The sequence below is a fragment of the Vicia villosa genome, linkage group LG3 (genome assembly GCF_029867415.1).
Source record: "Vicia villosa cultivar HV-30 ecotype Madison, WI linkage group LG3, Vvil1.0, whole genome shotgun sequence".
Classification (NCBI taxonomy): domain Eukaryota; kingdom Viridiplantae; phylum Streptophyta; class Magnoliopsida; order Fabales; family Fabaceae; genus Vicia; species Vicia villosa.
In genome coordinates, this window is record NC_081182.1 from 141,102,602 (window position 1) to 141,126,732 (window position 24,131).

At 36.9% G+C, this 24,131-nt stretch overlaps 1 long non-coding RNA gene across 1 annotated transcript; it reads left to right on the plus strand.

Moving 5' to 3' along the window:
- Positions 1 to 325: 325 nt before the first annotated feature.
- Positions 326 to 1,966, plus strand: LOC131656740 (uncharacterized). The gene is made up of 2 exons (XR_009300273.1): positions 326 to 507; positions 1,735 to 1,966. It is a non-coding gene; the product is annotated as an uncharacterized LOC131656740 (long non-coding RNA).
- The last annotated feature ends 22,165 nt before the right edge of the window (positions 1,967 to 24,131 follow it).

Sequence of the window (24,131 nt, forward strand, 5' to 3'; positions counted from 1 at the left end):
ATCAGCAGATGGTGTCAAGACATCTATCCAAACCTTGTTGTTTGAGTTGAGACATTGATCTTAACTTTTGATTTGTGCTGGTTGCCATTTTGTGATTTATCTGTTTTCAAAAGTTACATGTGAATGCTATTATTTTGTATTAGGAGTAGATGCCATAACATTTATCTTGACGTCATGTTAAGATGTTAGAACATCAGTATTAACATGTATTATGTAACACCCCATAATTATTTCTTATTATTTAATTTAAATGAGGATAAATTATTTAATTTGAAGAAGTGATATTGTGAGGATTATTGAGAAATATTGGAAAATATAGTATTGGGCTTGCGTTATGGTTAGTAAATGGGAGGTGTTAACTTACTAAGCCCACTAACCACAATTATTCTATTTTTCATAAAATAGAAGGAATATTGTGAAAAGAGGGATTGCAGCATTTGGGAGAAGAGAAAGAACGTGAAAACCTGAAGAGATTTGGAAAGGGGAAGACCGAAGATCAAACCTAAGGTACGGGGGGATTCGTTTCGGTTAATGATTATTATGTAATCGATAGTGATAGAATTGTTTAGGATTATTAGTTGGGTCAATTAGATGTATGATGAATGAGTAGGAATGTTAGGTTTTGATGAATTGATGACTGGATGAATTGATGAATAGTTTTGATGTTAGATGACCTCTAAAATGTGTTATAATTGTAGTATATCATGTTACTTGATGATGTTTTGATGTGGGAATTATTATGGTGCGATTGGACTGAAATTGAGAGAGGAAGGATGTCTGAATCGCAGCAAAATTCTGCATAAAACGCAGAATGCGTCGACCTGAGTGTCAGTTGCGTCGACACATTTAGGAATTTACGTCGACCTATAGTATCGATGTGCGCTTACCCGAGAGTGGTAGAAGTTCTATGCGTCGACCTGAAGGAGTTCATGCGTCGACGCACAGCCTTCATTTTTTTGAAAAATATTCTGAAGGTCATAACTTTTTATCCGTTTGTCCGATTTATGTGCCGTTTTGGGCGTTGTGAAGCTAATTAGATGTTTTACATGATAAAGTGATAAAATGGGTGGTGGCCGACTTTATTTTAAAAACTCAATTAAATTGCTTTTGTGGATTGAAACATTGTATATGTATAAATGTGTTTATATATGTGACCATGTGTTTGTGTGATGGTTTGATGATTTGTGATTGTATTAATATGTGATTAATATTAATATGACGATTGTGGTGAATAGGTACAAATGATTGAATAATGCTTAGACATGTACATGCTTACGATGTTGATGAGATGAGATGAAAATAGACGATGTTAAGCATCGTATTGATGATGATATAAGTATGTGATATGTGTGCATTAATTCATGAATCATTTGCATTTGATGATATATCCCGATGATGAGTGGATTCTTTGTAGGACATAATTCCCATTGTGCAGAATTTGTGTCGGTGGGCTGTATCTCGATGATGAGTAGATCAGTTGGATGGGTTCAGCCCATGATTTGGTACCACATGCATTAGTGTCAGTTCATTCATATGCATTATAAGATGTTATGGCTTGAATGAATTGTGTTGTGATTGATGATGTATCTTGGTATGTTTGACGAATGTGAAGTATTGGAATGATTGTATACATGTAGGTTGAGTGATTAATAATTTCTTGACGTTTTATTTGCTTACGACTATATAATACTCGTTAATTGAGAATGAGACTCACCCTTACATGTTGTTTTTCAGATTGAGGAGTAGCGGCTTAGCTGATTTGGTGAGAATAGCTCTTAGAGTTCGTCCATGAGTCGTGTCGGTCATGCTCTGATTGTAACACTGGGGAACGCTAGTTTAGAGATGAATTACTCTATTTTGATTTTGTTGTTTCAAACTTAGTTTGGATTAATTTGCATGGATGATGAATATGCAACGTTATGAATTATGATCCGCTGTGTTGAACATGAATGGTGTTTATGTTAAATTGTTCCTCGTGTGGCATGACATTTGGCATTGGTATTTATTTTGAATTAATTGTGATACCCTTGTATTTCATGTTTACTCTGAATTATTCTATTTATTTCCGCGGGGTTTAGAAGGGTGTTACATGTTGACCATGTACTAGAGAATTTCAATATCTAAAGTGATTAAATAAATAATGTATGTCCACTCTCTATTTTATCATACTAGTCTATTGGGAGTAAATATTCCATATTTGTCGTAATATATCTCGTCATATTGGATAATCAATTACAACATAAACAAATGAAATCCAAAGATGGAACACCTAGTGTGTTTGCCTACAAAACATCATAAGTTACTTTAAAACATATAAAATTAACACTAAATGTATTCAAAACGGGTCATTGTAAAGAGCTTAACAAGTTAGTAGTGATAAAATGTTGAATGTTAACCTTTCCATGTGTTTCAATTGTAAAGCCTAAAGAATCTGCAACTAATATTAAACCTTTTATGTATTGAAAATGTAAAATAAATATGATTTGTAATGTACATAAACAAGGGTGAAATGGCATAGTGATATGACATGTTGTCTAGCAAGCAAAACAAATTGATTTGAATCCTGGTTGAAGTAAAAAATTAGAATTTTTCTTGGAGTTTTGATGACCTTGATGATGAATATATGTTAAGTCAGATGTCACGCTTACAATAGATTCTATATCAGATGCCACCCCTGCAAAAATTAACGCCTTTTGTGAAAATTGGATGAAAAGGACTTAAATGACATCGTTTGAGTACATTCTGGACTACATTGACACTTTTCAAAATTAAAGGATCTAAATGGACCCTGAGGTAAAGATAAGGGAGCAAAAAGAGTATTTTGCCTAAAATAAATTTGTACTGACGTGCCACTTTTTACCCGACTGTGTCGTTATTTTGCGTTAATCTGGCGTGGAAATTTGGCATTGTTAGAATCGCAACTCTATAGCTTGAGCATCTTCATTATTGGGTTATTGATCTAAATTGTGATTTTGACATAATATTTGAATTGCGTCGATATCTTGTGTTTGCGTCGCTTTGGCCTATTAACGTTGGATCATGTTGCTTTGTGATATAGGTGCATCATGATTTTCCTGCTTTTTTTAGTTTTCTTTGAAGTTTCTTTATTTTTCATGTTTCATTCCTCTCATTGCTTCTTCATAGTAACTTTTACCGTAAAATGTTATAAAATTTTTCTGATTATGATTATTTTACATAATTTAGTCTTTTCCACAATTCTTCTGCTTTATTAAAATCTACAAAGCAAAAAATATATTATCAATAACAATAATGTGTTTAAAATTAAATGAATGTAATACTAAAAACACCATATAAAAATCTGTCATCATAACTCCAAATTAGAACCTATCTTTGCCTGAAGGAAAATACTTTAAAATAAAATATTTAGAAAACATGATAATCTACTTCAATGATAATTTCTAAGTTGACACTACTAATTAAAATGTGTCCATGTTCTTGTTCAATTTCCACTTTCACTCATATACCTCAAAATGGATAACTCAAAATACTTCATTTTGTATTTTATCTTTTAACTTTTTCTCTTTTCACACCAATTCACTAGAATGATATAATCATTTTACCTATACCTGAAGTAAATCTAAGCACTCTATCGAATTATTATTATACATACGCTTTTTGAAATATTAAAGTTGTAATATTATTTGAATTATGGTTGAATAAATTTAATCTAAATGGACTAAATCATTGAAGTTAGGCATTATCTTCCTTTGTTCATCTACTTGAGTTATTTTCTTATTGTATTTTAACTCTTTATTGAATTTTTTAGAATATTTTGAGACTTTTTCTTTATTTGATACCCATATATATATATATATATATATATATATATATATATATATATATATATATATATATATATATATATATATATATATATATATATATATATATATATATATTGTTAGAACAAGATTGAGAATCTATGTTCAGAATCTAGTTTTGATGAAAAGCAAACGTATGTATTCTGAAGCAACAATTTTATTACTAATGGTTTCATTGAGTGTGTAGATATTATGCTATAAGCCTTATACATGATTCATCAGAAAAAAATTACAACGACGACATCAGAAACTGGCTCAGATATGAAAGAAAACATGAAGAACCAAACATCCAGAATTAACGAAGCCAAGACATCAGTCATTAGATGTTCTGATCCAGAACACATCAAACTGCCAAAGTCAGCAGATCAAGAAGCAAACAACCAAAGATGGAAAACAAACCTATTCAGAAGAACAAACAGCATCAATGATCACATAGATCAAACTCAGAAACATCAAAAAGAGTATAAGACAAGCTTCAAAGAATCAAACAGAAAGATCAGATACAAGAAGTTTTTGCTATATCAGAAGATCACATAAGAGGAAAGATCAGAAATTCTGATGTTAGAAGTTCTGAAGTTACAACGCAGTGACATTCAAAATGCAAACAACAAAAGATCACTTGTGAACCAATGAAGAATCTAGATCTCAGCATACAGATTAAATAAAATACAAAGAGGTTAGAATGAATGGAAGAACCATTACAAACATCATCACATGGAAAACGGATACAACACTTAAAAGGAACAACTCCCAAGATTGATTAAAGAACTAAGCCACATGCAGCGCGTTGGGAAGACAAGTTAATCCTTAGAAGCAAGCTATCAACAGTTATCATTTTGTTTGAGATAAGGCTCTGTCACAAACACATGCAGCCAATCAAAGCATAGCATTCAAAAACCATCTTCAACCAGAATGCAACGGCTACATTCCAACGGTAACCACTCATCAAGCTATAAATAGAATCAAACTTCAAACCTGAATGTATGGTGTGGCATCCACCTATCCATCCAGAATAGAGAGTGAGTGATCATCCATCCCTTGAATGGATCCGGAGAGAAAAAGAAAATATTCATTGAGGATCATCGATGGAGATAAGAAGAAGTGTGCAACCAAAAGATATATTCTGCACAAAACAAGAAGAAAGAATCTACAGAATGCATCTGTGCATCTGTAGATGAAGCAGCTGAGCATGTACATCAAACTGAAGAAATATGAAGACATGCATCAGAAGATACAAGAGGCAACACATACTATGTATGTGACAAGTAATAGTGTTGAAATGCACTTGTCATATGCCAGTACCTTACAAAAGAGAGAAAATGTGTGAGAAAGAAAACACACATCAGAAGATACACAAGAGGCAACACATACTATGTATGTGATTAGTCCACAATGTTGTTATACACTAAACACATGCCTATGTGAAGAAAGATGGAAATGGAGAGCCTGGTTGTGAAATCTTGCAAGCTAATCAAATTTCTCCATTAGAGGCAACATACACAATGTTTATGATGATTAAATGTTGAGAAATACATCATATGCCTACCATGAAGAAACTCTCAAAGGGTGAAGAAGAAAATTTGTTGTTTAGTTGTATCCTCCAATGGAGTTAGAAGACATCCAAGAATACTCAATCAAGAATTAATTGATCAAGTTGAAAAGAAGAGGAAATAGAATACACTAAGTTGTTGCTCGTAGAGTGTTTCATGTTTACCAATGTTAATCAATATGTTATCAGCTGTTACAAGCTTTATGATCAGTATTCAAGAAAAATATGAAGATCTAAAAGCCAGAAGCAATCAACAAAAGTGCTGATGTTCTAAATCTGCTTTCAGAAGAAGAAGAAGATCTCATCCAGAAGTTGAAGAATAGAAGACTGCAAGATATTTTATTCTTGTATTTAAAATGTAAAACACATAGAGTTGTTACTTGCAGTGTGTTATAGCTTAGAAACTTCTGATTTATTATTCAGGCACCAGAAGTGATTATTAGTCAGTGTGTCATAAACGTACGTATTGATAATAAGATACCATCTGCTTAATTAAGAAGCACACTTGCAATCTCACGAAGATAGATGAACGTTATATCTCACTGAGATCACTGAACGGTTCATCATCAGAAGTTAGTCACAAGCAGTTGGCTTGTGCGGGGTAAGTCACAATTTGTTGTTGTGTAGAGTTAGTCACAACGCGTTGTTATGTAGGGTGCCTGAGTCAATGGACGTTAAATCTCGTGGAGATCACTGAACGGGTCATTGCCCAGATGGTTAGTCACAGCAGTTGGCTGTGCAGGATGGTTAGTCACGATGGAGAATCCTGCAGTTGTAATCATGATATGGTTATAGTGAATTAAGACTTCTGTTGAGAGGTAAATCACCTGAAGAAGGTGACTGGAGGTAGCCTTATTCAGAAGGTGAAGCAGGATAAAAATAAATGTGTCTTTTACTTTCTGCACAATGTTAGAACAAGATTTGTTCTGATCAATATTCTTGTTTTGATGATAACAATATATACGAGTTTTGTATAAGACAATGTGGTACTCTAATCCTTTGCATTTTCCATTTCAGGAAATACATAAAGAGTATGCACAATTCAGCGCTCAGAAGCACTGACTCAGATGGTTCTGGATGGCTACATCAGAACATGCTCTGGAAAGACATCAGAAGATGGTTGTCGCGGGGAAAAATCGTATCTTTTTTCGGGATGAGACACCTGATGCCTTCTTTGGGCTCGAGTGCTCAAAAAAATGATTTTTCTTTTGTTTCGACCAAACTTTTTATTGTTTCCAAAGTAGGAAAAGGAAAAAAGCTGCAATAACCTTAAAGTGGGGGAGAGATTCCGGGTAAGAGGGTTGGTTATACGAAGGGAAGGTATTAGCACCCAACGTATCTATAGTACTCTATAGGCTTCTTTGTTGTGTTTGTTTCATTCTATGTTATGGTGGAGGTTCTGTTGTGAAATAGGTGGGACCTAAGGTGTTTGTTTGATTATGCTCGCAAAGATCATCGTGATCCTCTGCATACATATCCATTAGAGGGAATCAGAGCATCTGTAGCTCGGGGTCTACGGGTGCTAAGGTTTGAGTGGTTTGAGGGAGAAGTTTTGCTCGCCAAGGATACGACCTTGTGCCTACGTATTCTCAAAGGGATGTTGAGAAAGTCAGAGCAATCGTAGTTCCCACTTATGCTAGTGGAAGCAAAGGATAAGAGACAAATGTCATCTCAATGTTCGATGTATCTAATCTATATCATCACATACATCTGTTTGATTTTTGTTTGAAAATCTTTTCATTATAAGCCATGGGCCATGCCACTTATGGTGCTTAGAATGATAAAGATGTTTTTTAGCCAGCCTTGTGGCAAAAACTTTCAATGAAGTCAGCCTTGTGACAAAAAGTTTTGATTAATCAGCCAGCCTTGTGGCAAAAGTTTCAATGAAGTCAGCCTTGTGACAAAAACTTTGATTAATCAGCCAGTATGGTGGCAAAAAGGTTTGATTGATTAGCCAGCCTTGTGGCAAAAAGGTTAAGTTGATTGATTGATTGATTGATTGTTTGTGATGATATAGAAGAGATACTCCTATCATAGAGATGATAAATGTCTAATCTCCTAGGGTATTTGATTTGGATATTGGGGATGCTTATAAGAAGCCCGTGGGTCCTTGTACGAAGCCCAAGAGGAGGCTATCCGAGGGTCCTTGCATTGTAAGCCCAAGAGGAGGCTATGGGAGGGACAATCGAGGGTCCTTGCATTGTAAGCCCAAGAGGAGGCTATGGGAGGGACAAGTCGTTTGCACGAAGCCCAAGAGGAGGCATGGTATAGTTGGTTTGAGCTCTTAGAGCGATTTCACCAGGAAACCATACTCTATGTCCTAACCTAAACTAGGGAGATTCTTTGCACGAAGCCCAATAGGAGGCTATGGGGAACCTAGTGTTGTACTAAGTTGAACAAGCATATATTACATGAACAAACACATGAACAAGTATGAACAATTACATATATATGACAAGGTGTGTGCATACAATGGAGTTTATGAAGGGAATATACCTGTAAGCATGATCCGTTTGTAAACACGGGGGCTCGGGACTTATACTCGGGGAGAGACCCACTTGAGTTTATTCAAAAGCTATGTAAACAAGTATTTACAAAAGGGCTCGGGACTTATACCTACATGGAGGCCCATGGTATTTTTGGGAAGATTTAAAGAAAACCTTCATTTTTTGATTTGTTATTCGAAGTTAAAAAAACAAATTGAACGAGATATATACAAAAAGGTGTGTGTACAATGAAATACCTAATTTCATGTACAGGAATGGGACTTATACCTATGTGGAGGCCCCTGTTTTATTTTATAAAACATGGTTGATTGTTTTGTTAAAAGATGCGAGGTTTTGAAAACAGTTTGAAAGTTTTGTTTTGAAAGAAGTTTTTTTTGTGTTTTAAAGAAAAACTGTACAAAGAAAAGGAAAGGGACTTATACTCTCTAATATTCGAGAGGCCCAAGTTTGAAAATCAGTTGATCAATCCAAAAAGATTTAATCAATAGTTTCTTTTGAAAAGAAAACCAAAAAAATGGTTTATTGTTTTGAAAAACGGCGATCGCTTGTTTTAAAACAGTTTTTGAATTGGAAAGAAATTAACTTAATTAAGGTAAAAAACAAATTTTATGCTTAATTGAGACCTAAGTGATTAGGGTTTGATCACAAAAAATATTTACAAGTAATTAAGTTTGAAAAATCAAATGAAAAACAATATTTAAAGTATTTAAAAACACTTAAAAATATGTCATTTTAAACTTAATTAAAAATGTATTAAATAAATATTTTTTTGTGATTTTTTTTTATATTCATAAAATACATATATAAAATAAGAAGTGTGTAAAAAATGAATAAAAAATGAGTTAATTTGATAGGTTAAAATAATTGATGAAGTTGTGAAGAAAAATAAGAAAAATAGTGTTAAAAAATTAGGTTTTGTCTTCCAAAGGGCTTGAACCCACGCCCTTGTGTTTACCATTCAAAAACATTGCCAACTGGACCACGCGCGTGGTCTATTTAACATTTGCAACGAATCAATTATATTTTTGAATCAATTTCTAATTTCAGTTTCAAAAATCTGGCGCCAAGAACACAACCCTAACTTGAATTTGAAAATTCTGAAAACTGAATTGTTTGGATCAAGTGATAGCCTATCTTGCTCGATTTTTCACAAGGAACATGATGGTGATCTTTAATTTCATTTATTTTTGTTCTAAGATGGTTAATTTTCGCATGAACATGAAGAACCCTAATATGACAAATCATTGTGAAATCGTGTATGATCATGATATGATGCAATTGATTGAGGGTTATTATTCAGTGATGGTGCAAAAACAAGATGGTAACTCAATTTTTCATTTATGATGCATGTATGATAGAGTTTGAAGTTCATGAGCACTTACCTTAAAAACGGCACAACTGAGAATCGAATTCTGCAAATGAGGGGTTCCAGATGTTGTTTCTTGATCTGAACACCTTCAGTGGACCTTATGGAACATGTTTGGACGCTTGGAGTGGATTGAAAACCTCTTGATCAGTTTGTGGTACTCGATCTGCAGTAGGGCTCAAGTGAGGATCAAACTTGGTGATTTTGGAGTTACAGGTCAGGGATGATGATTGGGATAGTTCATATATGGTACATGGATGGTGTTTGGATGATTAACTTGGACTGAAATGAGCTAGAACGAAAATTAGCATGATAAGGCTCACTTTGTGCAAGTTTGGAGGTTGAAGAGTGATTCTGGGTTTTGGGTGTTTTTGGGGTATGTGGATGGGTCAAACATATCACATATGATGTTTAGAAGTTGTTAGAACCATCACTTTGGCCATAACTTCAAGGATTTGGAGGTTGAGTTTTCTACCTCTTTGAAAAAACTATGAAACTTGCAATTCAAGAAAGAAGAGAGAAAACCTATAATTGTGAGGTTTTGGTGTGATTTTGGAAGTGATTTGAACCTCTATTTATAGGCCAAGGATTCTGAACTCAAAGCCTTTGCAAGTTGATCCAAGAATGATGATTTGGCTTAAGAGATAAAATGGAATCTTTCACATTAAATGCAAATGGTTAAAAGTGACTAAACCATGGTTAAATCTCAAGCTTCTTATCCTCTTCCATTCTGATCTTCAAATCAGAAAATATCTTTCAATTATTGCTTCTATGCATCATTACTTGGATTATAGGTCATGTAGTGTAAGAACTTTGTGAAAATGGCTTGAAATTTCATGCATAATGACCTCTAATGACAAAATTCAAAATCATGGCTACACTCCATATTTTTTCATGCTCTTGGACATTTTGGAAAGCTCATATTACACACTTCAAAACCCTAGTTGAAAGTTTCTTCAAGACCTTTAGGGAAATGGGTGAAAAAGATCCATGAACTTTGAAGAAAATGAGATTTTAAGTGAATTTTTCAAAAGATACCAACTTTGAAGCTCCATATCTCTTAAATGGTTGATCTTTTGGAAAATCATCATTTGTGACAAAGTTGTTTATTGGATCAAAATCTACAACTTTCATGTTGGAAGTTTTTTTCATTTTGTAGGTGAAATTTTGAGAAATTCCCTTCCAAAGTTTGGAAAAAACCATTGAAAAACACTTAGAATTTTTCTAAGTATGGAAAGTCAAACTTTTGACTTTTTGATTCTTGATTGATTTTCTTGATTTTTCTTGATCAAATGACTTCATATATCATATATTGATGATTTGAAACTTCAAAAGTCATGGTTGACCAAAATTCCAAAAAGTCAAAGGTGATCTTGTACAGTTGACTTTTTCAGACGGATCGCGTTTTTGGAGATTTCAAATAAACCAGGCTATCCTTACCAAATGAATGGTATGAATGGATAATATTGAGGTATTGGAGGACCTTGAGCCATTGTTTAAGTTATGGCACCATGTTCTGATTAAAAAGTCAATGGTTCAGGTGAATTGGGTCAAAAACCCTAATTGTCGACCTGATGAAATTGATGACTGTGGATCTTGAATTGAGATGTAATTTCAATTGGATATTGCCATAGGGATTATTTGAAGATGATTGAAACCTTGGAGTGACTTCCTGGGGATTTTTAGGGTTTCCCAAATGTGATCCCTGATTTTAGTCCCTGATAGCTCAAAACCCTAATCTAATGATTTGAAATTCCACTGTTGATCAATCCTTATGTAGGAGATGTCCTGAGCCAATGGATTAGGTCAAAATGATGTACTTGGGGTCTTGAGGTCATGTCCCAAGTCATTAGGTCAAATCCTGAGCAAAAGTCAGGAGTATACTGTCTTTAGTCAAAACCCTAATCTGGTTGATTCAAAGTCACTGAGCTTGTTGAAATGAATCTTTGAGGACCAAATGTTGATTGTTTATGAAGATAATTATTTTGAGATGAAGGGAGAACAAAACCCTAATTGATTGTTACTTGTACTGATGAGTGATTTCTTGATTTAATCCTGCTAAGTCACAAGTAGCAAACACAAACTATGCAATTTGTTAGAGATGCAAATGATGCATATGCAGATGATATGAGGTGGTATCTTAGGTCAAAAATTGGGGTATGACAGATGCCCCTATTTAAGTTTCTTCAACCTGAGATATGAAGATTGAAAATCTTCGTTTTGATAGGGTGGAAGAGACTTAAATATCAGAAGACGCAAATTTTGGACCTAAGATACCAAAATTGCGAATGATGCAAGGATATCTGTACCAAGGGGATATCAAGAACTGACTCCACCGGGGACAAGAGATCGGGAATGATGTCTCAATTCGTTTTTAGGAAGAGAGTCCGTTTTTTTCTTTTTTTCGGGAAAGCAAATGTATGCTTCACCGGGGAATGATAGCTTTGTAAGAAAAGCTCACCTATCGCCATTATCGACTATCAGTACAGGGATAGACTTGTTAATAATGCGAAGGTGAAAAGTATGAAACTGTATTACCGACTATCAGCATGGTGATAGACTTGACATGGTAAAAAGAGTTTCAAAGGTTCGGTTAATATTACCGACTATCAGCATGGTGATAGACATGTTAAATAATATAACCAGAACAAAAAGGTTACCGACTACCAGCCTCGTGATAGTGGTTCTGAAGACGAGATCAATTATCAGCCGAGTGATAAAATGATTCTGGAGACTTTGCTAGGGAAATTACTGGTTATTCAGCCTTGTGAACAGTAATAAGGCCCTGATTGTCACATGGTCTTCATGATTGATTTCCTAAAGAGGAAAAATCTTTTGAAAGAGACATAAGCTGCTCGGATGATGAGGCTATTGCTTATTGTCTGTTTTTCACGACTCTATTTGGGGAATCGGAATTTGAATCTCTGGTAAAGACAAGGTTCTATCCATGAATGAATTGGAAAGAAACAGTCAAACAAGACTTTGTACCCAATGAGGAATAAACTCGACTGGGGATTTTCTCCTTCGTTTTGAGAGGAGAAAACTAAAGCAACCTTCTTCCACGAGGAATGATCTCAGTGGGGAACTGGAGAAAGAAGATGTTCTTTCTGCTTATGGGTGACAACCTACTGGAGAGATGACACGCCCGTACCTGTTTCTTTTTTCTTCTTTTTTTTTCTTTTTTTTTCTTTTTTTTTCTTTTTTTTTTCTTTTTTGGGATAGATATATCCTGAACAAATGATTTCGAAGCAAACATTTGAAAAATGCAAGAATGCATAAATGATGCAAATATGATGAATGTCATGAATGTAGCATGCATGCTGACGATACTGACAGACAAAGGAGTATATACTGGAGAAGGACTGACGTCACAATACAACCAGATACTTGGCAAATGTTCTTCAACACGGTGCAGATAATACAGTTGATGAATGGTGTTGCGTGCTTTAGACTTCTCCGGGAAAGATAAGCATCTTTTCTTATTGAGATGGAAGAACTTCTTCACTGGAGATAAAAAATCTTCGTCACTAGGGATAAAAGACCTTCTTCACTGGGGATAGAAGAGCTTTTCCTATCATAATCTTTGATTCATCCTATGGAGATAGCTGTTGATGTTCCTTCGGCTGTTCACCACTCAAAGGAAAGTTTCGCTTTTATTTTGAAAAAGAAAAGTAAATTCATTTAAAACTTTTTTTTCTTTTTTCCAAAAGTGAATAACACAATTAAAGCGTCATTTTGCAAGCTAGAAGAAATCAAGAATTGCAAACAAATGGGCACAAGGCTCAAATTTATTTAATAGGATGGTAACCAGCTAAAGGCGTGATTCCATAGAGTATTTACAAAAGTTGGAAATGGTAATTATGCGGAAAAGGCTACATTGAAAGCAATAACCACTATTCCCCCTAACAACTTTGAGTTCCAACTGTGCTTGTCGCTTCAGATTGGCGATGATTTGATCGAAGATCCTTTGATGAAAAAGACTCTTTCAGGTGACGAAGTACGGACTGATGCAGCTACTTTGTCATAAATCCTTAATTTTTGCCTAGATTGCCCTTTCAGGTTTTCAATCTACCAGGATGAATTTTTTTCTGTTTTATTGTCTCTAATTTTTGCCTGGACCGCCCTTTCGGGTTTTCAGTCCACCGAGACGCTCATTTTTGCCTAAGTCGCCCTTTGCGGGTTTTCAACTTACCGAGCTGTTCTTTTTGTATTTTTTAGTCAAAGTATTTCTTGACTGCATCAGCATTCACAGGATGTGGGAGTTCATCACCATCCATGGTTGCAAGAGTCATGGCGCCGCCAGAAAATGTTCTTTTGACAACATACGGGCCTTCGTAATTAGGAGACCATTTGCCCCTAGAATCTGGTTGAAAAGATAAGATCTTTTTAAGCACGAGGTCGCCTTCTCGAAATTCACGAGGTCGAACCTTTTTGTTGAAGGCTTGTTTCATCCTTGCTTGGTATAATTATCCATGGCATAGAGCAGTCATACGTTTTTCTTCGATTAAATTCAACTGATCGTATCTGCTTTGACACCATTCAGCCTCTGATAACTTAGTCTCCATGAGGAATCTCATTGATGGTATTTCCACTTCTACGGGGAGCACAGCTTCCATGCCGTATACTAGAGAGAAAGGGGTTGCCCTTGTTGAAGTATGCACTGAAGTACGATACCCATGTAAAGCAAATGGCAACATTTCGTGCCAGTCTTTGTAAGTGACGACCATTTTCTAGACGATCTTCTTAATGTTCTTGTTGGCGGCTTCAACGGCGCCGTTCATTTTTGGGTCTGTAAGGAGAAGAGTTATGATGCTCAATCTTGAATTCCTCACATAATTCTTTCATCATTTTGTTGTTCAAGTTCGAACCATTGTCAGTAATGATCTTGCTGGGAACACCATATCGGCAAATGATGTTATTCTTGATAAACCTCACAACCACTTGTCTTGTAACGTTGGTGTAAGATGCTGCTTCGACCCATTTGGTAAAGTAATCAATTGCCACTAAGATGAAACGATGACCGTTTGAAGCTTTCGGTTCGATCATTCCGATCATGTCGATACCCCACATGGAAAAAGGGCATGGAGATGAGAGAACGTTGAGTAGAGTCAGTGGCACATGGATCTTATCTGCGTAGATCTGGCACTTGTGACATCTTTTCACATGTTTATAACAGTCAGATCCATTGTCAACCAATAGTATCCTGCTCTTAACATTTTCTTGGACATTGCATGCCCATTTGAATGAGTTCCAAAGGACCCTTCATGCACTTCATGCATTAACATGTCTGCCTCGTGTCTGTCCACGCATCTGAGCAAAACCATGTCGATGTTTCTTTTGTATAGCACATCTCCGTTCAGGAAGAAACTGCCAGAAAGTCTCCTTAGAGTTTTCTTATCTTTGTTCGATGCCCCAAGCGGGTACTCTTGAGTTTGAAGGAAGCGTTTGATGTCGTGGAACCACGGTTTATCATCGATGACTGCTTCAGTTGCAAACACATAGGCGGGCCTTTCAAGGCGCATAATTCTGACTTTAGGCATATCGTTCCAATGATTGACTTTGAACATGGAAGATAGAGTAGCCAAGGCGTCTGCCATTCGATTCTGATCTCGAAGTATATGATGCAATTCAACTTTGTTGAAGAAAGTCAACAGACGTCTTGCATAATCTCTGTAAGGAATCAAGCCAGGGTGGTAAGTTTCCCACTTGTCTTTGATTTGGTTGATCACGAGGGCTGAATCTCCATCTATGTCGAGGATCTTGATCCTTAAGTCAATGGCTTCTTCGAGACCCATGATACAAGCTTCGTATTCTGCGATGTTGTTGGTGCAATCAAATAGCAGTCTGGCAGAGAACGGGATATGAGTACTCTTGGGAGTGATGATGATTGCCCCAATTCCATTGCCAAAAGCGTTTACTGCTCCATCAAAAATTAGGCCCCATCTTGATCCAGGATCAGGACCTTCTTCAGGTAATGGTTCGTCACAATCTTTCATCTTCAAGTACATGACATCTTCGTCAGGAAAGTCAAACTTGAGAGATTGATATTCATTAATTGGTTGATGCGCCAAATGATCGGCGAGAATGCTTCCTTTGACCGCTTTTTGAGCACGGTACTCGATGTCATATTCGGATAACAGCATTTGCCATCGGGCAATCCTTCCTGTTAAGGCAGGCTTTTCAAAGACATACTTGATCGGATCCATTTTGGAGATTAACCAAGTAGTATTGTTGATCATGTATTGGCGGAGACGTTTTGAAGCCCAAGCCAAAGCGCAACATGTTTTTTCGAGCATGGAGTAACGAGACTCACAATCTGTGAATTTCTTACTCAGGTAATAGATGGCATGCTCCTTCTTACCGGTTTCATCTTGCTGTCCAAGCATACAACCCATGGATTCTTCCAACACGGTAAGGTACATGATTAGTGGTCTTCCTTCAACTGGAGGAATCAATATTGGTGGCTCTAACAGGTATTCCTTGATACTGTCGAACGCTTTCTGGCAATCTTCAGTCCATACAACCCCTTGATCTTTGCGGAGAAGCTTGAAAATTGGCCCACAAGTAGCAGTCATTTGAGAGATGAATCTGGAGATATAGTTCAATCGTCTGAGAAATCCTCTTACTTGCTTTTCAGTTTTTGGTGCAGGCATCTCTTGAATAGCTCTGACTTTGTCGGGATCTACTTCAATACCTCTTTGGCTGACAATGAAACCCAAGAGTTTTCCAGATCTAACCCCAAAAGTACATTTGTTAGGATTCAAGCGAAACTGATATTTCCTTAGTCGTTGAAACAACTTCAAAAGGTATTCAATATGTTCTTCTTCTGTGCTGGACTTGGCTATCATGTCGTCCACATAAACTTCAATTTCTTTATGCATCATGTCATGAAAGAGAGTAGTCATTGCCCTTTGGTAAGTTGCGCCTGCATTCTTTAATCCAAATGGCATCACTTTGTAGCAAAATGTACCCCATGGGGTGATGAAAGATGTCTTCTCCATGTCTTCAGGAGCCATCTTGATCTGATTATAACCGGAGAACCCGTCCATGAAAGAAAAGACGTTGAACTTAGCGGTGTTATCAACCAGCATGTCAATATGTGGTAATGGAAAGTCATCTTTTGGACTGGCCTTGTTCAAGTCACGGTAGTCAACACACATTCTGACTTTGCCATCTTTCTTTGGAACTGACACTATGTTGGCCAACCATTGAGGATATTCTGAGGTGACAAGAAAACCTGCGTCGAGTTGCTTTTGAACTTCTGTTTTGATCTTGTTAGCCATATCAGGGTGAGTCCTTCGCAATTTCTGCTTAACTGGCGGACATTCTGGCTTTAATGGCAAGTAATGCTGAACAATATTGGTATCCAACCCAGGCATGTCTTGGTAGGACCAGGCAAACACGTCAACATATTCTTTGAGAAGGTCTGTCAACTTACTCTTGATATCCGCATCAAGCAGCGATCCAATGGTCACTTCTCTTTTGTCTTCTTCAGAACCCAAGTTGATCTTTTCTAAAGGCTCTTTGTGAGGCAGAATGGCTCTTTCCTCGTGCTTAAGTAATCGAGAGATCTCGTCCGGAATCTCTTCTTCTTCCTCTTCTTCGGCTTCGAACACAGGAAACTCAAAGTTGGGAGAGGGCATAGGGTTATTGCATTCGATGGGTTTATCAATAGTGAATCTGCACATATGATTTATATTTATTTCAGAAAATTTATGAATGCAAGAGTGTATGCAGATTTTTTTGAAAAGTTTTTTTTTTGGTTTTTTTTTTTGGTTTTTTAGGATTACCATTTCCAGAAAAAAGCAAAAATAAAACATATAATGTAGGAAATTCAAAATGACACTTTATTCATGATTCATTTTTGAAACAAAGCCCTAAACACAAACTCATTTGTCTTGGGCGGGACAAAGAGGGAAACTTTTAAAACAAAGCCCTATACACAAAGTTATTTGGGCGGAACATTTAAAAGCAAAGCCCTGTAAAACATCTCTCTGCTTTGGGCCAGGCAGGAGGTCAAAATAACAGCGAGGTGATTACTTTGAGCGGCGAACAACATTCGGAACGTCAACAGCTTTCCAGTAGCAATGAACTCCTCTGTGTATTATGTATTCAGGAAAATTCTCCTCAGAATTATCTTCAGTATTGACATTGACCGCTGGTCGAGCAGGATTTGAAGGTCCTGGTTTGTCATCCTTGTTCTTTGTTGAGTTGAAATGGTCTTCTTCTACTTCTTGAAGAGCATAAGATGAATCACAATCTTCAGAATTTTCAGGATGTAATTCCCAGTCTTCAGGATGAAGAGACTCATTGTCAGAGACACTTTCCGAGTCAACTGCGGGGCCATCTTCCCCTTCATCTTCAAAAATGGCATTTATGTGATAATAACCATCTTCAGGATTATAAATCTTGGTGGATGCATTGAAGCCGAAATCTTCAGTAATTTCAGGCTGCTGAGAAAATTGACAGGGCTGATAAGCCTCTTCTGGTTGACTATTATATTCAAAGGAATCTCCCCATCCAGTTGGTTGGATATCTTCAATCGCAATCTTTGAACTTTCGGGTGCAGTATATTTCACCATATAATCAAATTTTCCACTTGGTTGTCCCAAGGTGTCCCAAACCTCTGCAGGAATAGGCGCAGTTTCGTCGGCACTAGACTTCTCTGAAGGAGGATAGAACGGTGCATATGGTTCTTCCTGAGATACATATCCCGAGTCATTGAGATAACATTTCCATTCTTCTTCAGGATCGGGCAGACCTTCTTCGATGCATTCTTCGATAAGGACATTAACCTCTTGAGGAATTTGGTTAAGGAACCCTCCACTATGGAACGTTTCTTTGATCGGACGAAGGGTTTCATCCTTCTTGGTGCAGTTTGAGAACGTTGGTGAACATCTGAGTCCTGTTCTGGTTTCATTATTGGTAGGGATCACAACTTGCCCCCAGCCAGTGGTAGTTCCATCTTTCACTACTTTCACTGCCTCTTTGTAAGAAGAGATTGATGCTTTCTTTTTGGAAGATTCGTCTTCTAAAGAGAGACCTTAGAACTGCGTTCCTTCCTCATTATCAGCAGTAATGAAAGAGAAATTGGATAAATGGCTCACCATCAAGGCTTTCTCCCCACTTATTGTTACCAATTTTCCATTTGTTACAAATTTTAACTTTTGATGGAGCGTAGAAGTTACTGCCCCTGCTTCATGGATCCATGGTCGTCCCAACAGACAGCTATAAGCAGCTTGAATGTCCATGACCTGGAAGGTGATTTGAAATGTATGTGGACCAATCGTCATGGGAAGGTTGACTTCGCCGATAACAGATATTCGCGATCCATCGAATGCTTTGACTACTACACCACTGAACTTCATAGGCATTCCTTGGTAAGATAAACGAGCAAGAGTCGTCTTTGGCATCACATTCAAGGAAGATCCGGTGTCTACCAGCATGTTAGACAAAGAGTCTGACTGACAGTTCATAGAAATGTGCAGAGCAAGATTGTGATTTCTACCCTCCTCGGGGAGTTCTTCATCACAGAAGCTTAAATTGTTGCAAGCTGTTATGTTGGCTATTATCCCATCAAAATGGTCAACAGTCACATCATGATCCACAAAAGCTTGATCTAATACTCTCATCAGGGCTTCCCTATGGGCTTCTGAGTTTAAAAGCAATGAAAGTATTGAGATCTTTGAAGGAGTCTGCTTAAGCTGATCCACAATCTTGTATTCACTTCTTTTGATAAGCTTCAAAATTTCATCAAAGTCAGGATTGACATTGGTTCCACTGGATTGGCCAACATCAGTGCTTGTATTACTAACAGGAGTTTCCACAGGATTCCCCACCGGTGTATCAACAGGATTTTGCCTGGTTCCAGGAGCAACAGGCTGCTTTGGAGGTAGTGGAGTATACACGCGTCCACTTCTTGTTACTCGACTCACATCGGCGATATTCACGACAGATGAAAGAGTAGGTAAAGGAACTTCTTGTCCATTCTTTATCATTGTTGCATTGTAGTTGTATGGAACTGCCTTGTCAGAGTCATAGGGAACAAGTCCAGGTAGACAAATGATCAAAGGAGCAATAGGAACCTTTGGCTTGTTGTAGGTAACTTCTATGCGCTCGGGCATGTTGAAATGAGGAATGATGACGTTAACTTTAGGTATTTCCGAGTTGATATCTGAGACTAAAAGCTCATGGGGATAACATCCTATCATGTTAACTTCATCTTCATTCCTATTTATGTAGATCTGAATAGTACCATTATCTAGCAAGACTTGAAGATCTCTTCTCACAATCGAACATCCGTGAGGATCTATGCAACATATGCTACAGGAACCGTAGTGATGCTGGCGAAAATTCTGCATTTGAAACTCCCTTGCTCTTTTCTTCACCCAACAGGTATAGGCGTTTGTAGCAATGCAGTTTCTTTCCCCACCTTTTTCTTTTCTTCGGACGTCGTACCAAGCTCTTACCATTCTTGTCTTCAACCTTTGAGGATCCTCCCCTTCTCGGTAAAAGTAGCATTCCACTGCGAGACCAATGGGTTTAGCTGAATTTGCATACCCGAGTTGTCGTCGGGCTAGGACCGGATTGTAGTTAATTCCTCCTTGTGTGCCAATGAGAGGTACGTTGGCGAACTCTCCACAATTATCAATGGTTTCTGTACCACAGCGAGCCAAGGTATACCAATGAATATCATTATTAGTAAGAGACATAAGTCTTCGAGGCCAACGCAAACCTTCTCGGTTTTCCGTGAAAATAGGAGACTTAGGTAAGTGTGAAACAATCCATTTGTACAAAAGAGGTGCACAACATACAATGATTCCACCTCCTTGGCGATTCCTGTGATGAAAAGAGAAATACGTGTCACCAAGCAAAGTCAGAACAGGATTTCCAATCAGAAAGATCTTTATGGCGTTGATATCAACAAAGTCGTTGACGTTGGGAAACAGAACCAACCCATAGATGAGCAAGGCTAGTACAGCTTCAAAAGCTATCATGCTACCAGTTTCGATGAAATCAAAGGCTTTCTTTATTAGAAACTGCGAAGTTAAACCCGGAAGGTTTCCTTTGGTAGTCCAATTACTCTCTACTTCAGATTTCTTCAAGTGGATACTTGCTACAATGACTGGTGACTTAGGAATGGCTTCCAAACCATTGAAAGGTATTTTGTCAGATACAGGAATACCCAAAAGATTGGCATATTCTTCCAAGGTTGGTACCAACTGATAGTCTGGAAAGGTAAAACACCGGTAGACGGGATCATAGAACTGAACCAGAGTTTTGAGAAGTCCTTCATCAACATGAGTGTTCAAGATAGGCAAAAGCTTTCCATGGCTTTTCCTAAAATCAGAAGGATCTTGTACAGAAGATGCTAACTCTTTCAGTCTTTCCACATTAGGCATTTTGAAATCGTACTTTTTTGGTATGCCTTTTTACCCCTTCCATAACTTAATCCTATAATGTTTGCAAAGAAAATTCTCTAAAATTTTTTTTGGAAAAATCATGTTTTTTTTTTGAAAAAAAGATGGGTTTTTATGAATGCATGGATGTATGAATGCCACATATACAAACATGGTAAGGCAATCACGGTGATGCAAACATGGTAACACAAACATGGTACTACAAACATGGTAATTCAAAACATAGTACACATAGGTTCAAAGGTCCAGCGTCACGAGCATGAGGTCAGAGAGCCAAACATGGGATAGTACTAGGGGTTAATCACCTGCACAACATGTTCTACTGATACGTCAGAGTCTACATTTTTCTTTCGGATATTACCGGCTTGCACAACTGAACTTGTGAGCTAGCAATATTCTCAAGAAAAACTCGTCTGAGTGTGGCTCTCCGCATGACAACTAATCCAAGTCTTCACCTGAATAGTTTCTGCGCCAGAACCTAATAAGGCCAGGATGGGTTATGTGTTCTACAGCCAACTCAGCTTCTATAGTTCAATCAAAGCAATAATGTCTTCGCAATTGAACTTGCTAAACATATACTACAAACAAGGAACCTCCACTGAGCGGAAGGATTCTCATGCTGACTTTTTAAGGACTAACTCCGTGTATGCCATACATGACTATACCCTCCACCTAATTCTTATGTGTTCTTAATCCGGGTTAGGATTTGTCCATAATGTATCACTTGTAACAGAACCACAGATGTAGCAGAATCATAGAACCAAACATGTAACAAAAATGAAATAACAAACACAAAAATTAAAATTAACCCTTTCTTTGGAAACAATAAAAAGATGGTCCCCAGTGAAGTAGCCATTTTTCTGTCGTGGGGAAAAATCGTATCTTTTTTTGGGATGAGACACCTGATGCCTTCTTTGGGCTCGAGTGCTCAAAAAAATGATGTTTCTTTTGTTTCGACCAAACTTTTTATTGTTTCCAAAGAAGGAAAAGGAAAAAAGCTGCAATAACCTTAAAGTGGGGGAGAGATTCCGGGTAAGAGGGTTGGTTATACGAAGGGAAGGTATTAGCACCCAACGTATCTATAGTACTCTATAGGCTTCTTTGTTGTGTTTGTTTCATTCTATGTTATGGTGGAGGTTCTGTTGTGAAATAGGTGGGACCTAAGGTGTTTGTTTGATTATGCTCGCAAAGATCATCGCGATCCTCTGCATACAGATCCCTTAGAGGGAATCAGAGCATCTGTAGCTCGGGGTCTACGGGTGCTAAGGTTTGAGTGGTTTGAGGGAGAAGTTTTGCTCGCCAAGGATACGACCTTGTGCCTACGTATTCTCAAAGGGATGTTGAGAAAGTCAGAGCAATCGTAGTTCCCACTTATGCTAGTGGAAGCAAAGGATAAGAGACAAATGTCATCTCAATGTTCGATGTATCTAATCTATATCATCACATACATCTGTTTGATTTTTGTTTGAAAATCTTTTCATTATAAGCCCTGGGCCATGCCACTTATGGTGCTTAGAATGATAAAGATGTTTTTTAGCCAGCCTTGTGGCAAAAACTTTCAATGAAGTCAGCCTTGTGACAAAAAGTTTTGATTAATCAGCCAGCCTTGTGGCAAAAGTTTCAATGAAGTCAGCCTTGTGACAAAAACTTTGATTAATCAGCCAGTATGGTGGCAAAAAGGTTTGATTGATTAGCCAGCCTTGTGGCAAAAATGTTAAGTTGATTGATTGATTGATTGATTGTTTGTGATGATATAGAAGAGATACTCCTATCATAGAGATGATAAATGTCTAATATCCTAGGGTATTTGATTTGGATATTGGGGATGCTTATAAGAAGCCCGTGGGTCCTTGTACGAAGCCCAAGAGGAGGCTATCCGAGGGTCCTTGCATTGTAAGCCCAAGAGGAGGCTATGGGAGGGACAATCGAGGGTCCTTGCATTGTAAGCCCAAGAGGAGGCTATGGGAGGGACAAGTCGTTTGTACGAAGCCCAAGAGGAGTCATGGTATAGTTGGTTTGAGATCTTAGAGCGATTTCACCGGGAAACCATACTCTATGTCCTAACCTAAACTAGGGAGATTCTTTGCACGAAGCCCAATAGGAGGCTATGGGGAACCTAGTGTTGTACTAAGTTGAACAAGCATATATTACATGAACAAACACATGAACAAGTATGAACAATTACATATATATGACAAGGTGTGTGCATACAATGGAGTTTATGAAGGGAATATACCTGTAAGCATGATCCGTTTGTAAACACGGGGGCTCGGGACTTATACTCGGGGAGAGACCCACTTGAGTTTATTCAAAAGCTATGTAAACAAGTATTTACAAAAGGGCTCGGGACTTATACCTACATGGAGGCCCATGGTATTTTTGGGAAGATTTAAAGAAAACCTTCATTTTTTGATTTGTTGTTCGAAGTTAAAAAAACAAATTGAACGAGATATATACAAAAAGGTGTGTGTACAATGAAATACCTAATTTCATGTACAGGAATGGGACTTATACCTATGTGGAGGCCCCTGTTTTATTTTATAAAACATGGTTGATTGTTTTGTTAAAAGATGCGAGGTTTTGAAAACAGTTTGAAAGTTTTGTTTTGAAAGAAGTTTTTTTTGTGTTTTAAAGAAAAACTGTACAAAGAAAAGGAAAGGGACTTATACTCTCTAATATTCGAGAGGCCCAAGTTTGAAAATCAGTTGATCAATCCAAAAAGATTTAATCAATAGTTTCTTTTGAAAAGAAAACCAAAAAAAATGGTTTATTGTTTTGAAAAACGGCGATCGCTTGTTTTAAAACAGTTTTTGAATTTGAAAGAAATTAACTTAATTAAGGTAAAAAACAAATTTTATGCTTAATTGAAACCTAAGTGATTAGGGTTTGATCACAAAAAATATTTACAAGTAATTAAGTTTGAAAAATCAAATGAAAAACAATATTTAAAGTATTTAAAAACACTTAAAAATATGTCATTTTAAACTTAATTAAAAATGTATTAAATAAATATTTTTTTGCGATTTTTTTTTTATATTCATAAAATACATATTTAAAATAAGAAGTGTGTAAAAAATGAATAAAAAATGAGTTAATTTGATAGGTTAAAATAATTGATGAAGTTGTGAAGAAAAATAAGAAAAATAGTGTTAAAAAATTAGGTTTTGTCTTCCAAAGGGCTTGAACCCACGCCCTTGTTTTTACCATTCAAAAACATTGCCAACTGGACCACGTGTGTGGTCTGTTTAACATTTGCAACGAATCAATTATATTTTTTAATCAATTTCTAATTTCAGTTTCAAAAATCTGGCGCCAAGAACACAACCCTAACTTGAATTTGAAAATTCTGAAAACTGAATTGTTTGGATCAAGTGAATAGCCTATCTTGCTCGATTTTTCACAAGGAACATGATGGTGATCTTTAATTTCATTTATTTTTGTTCTATG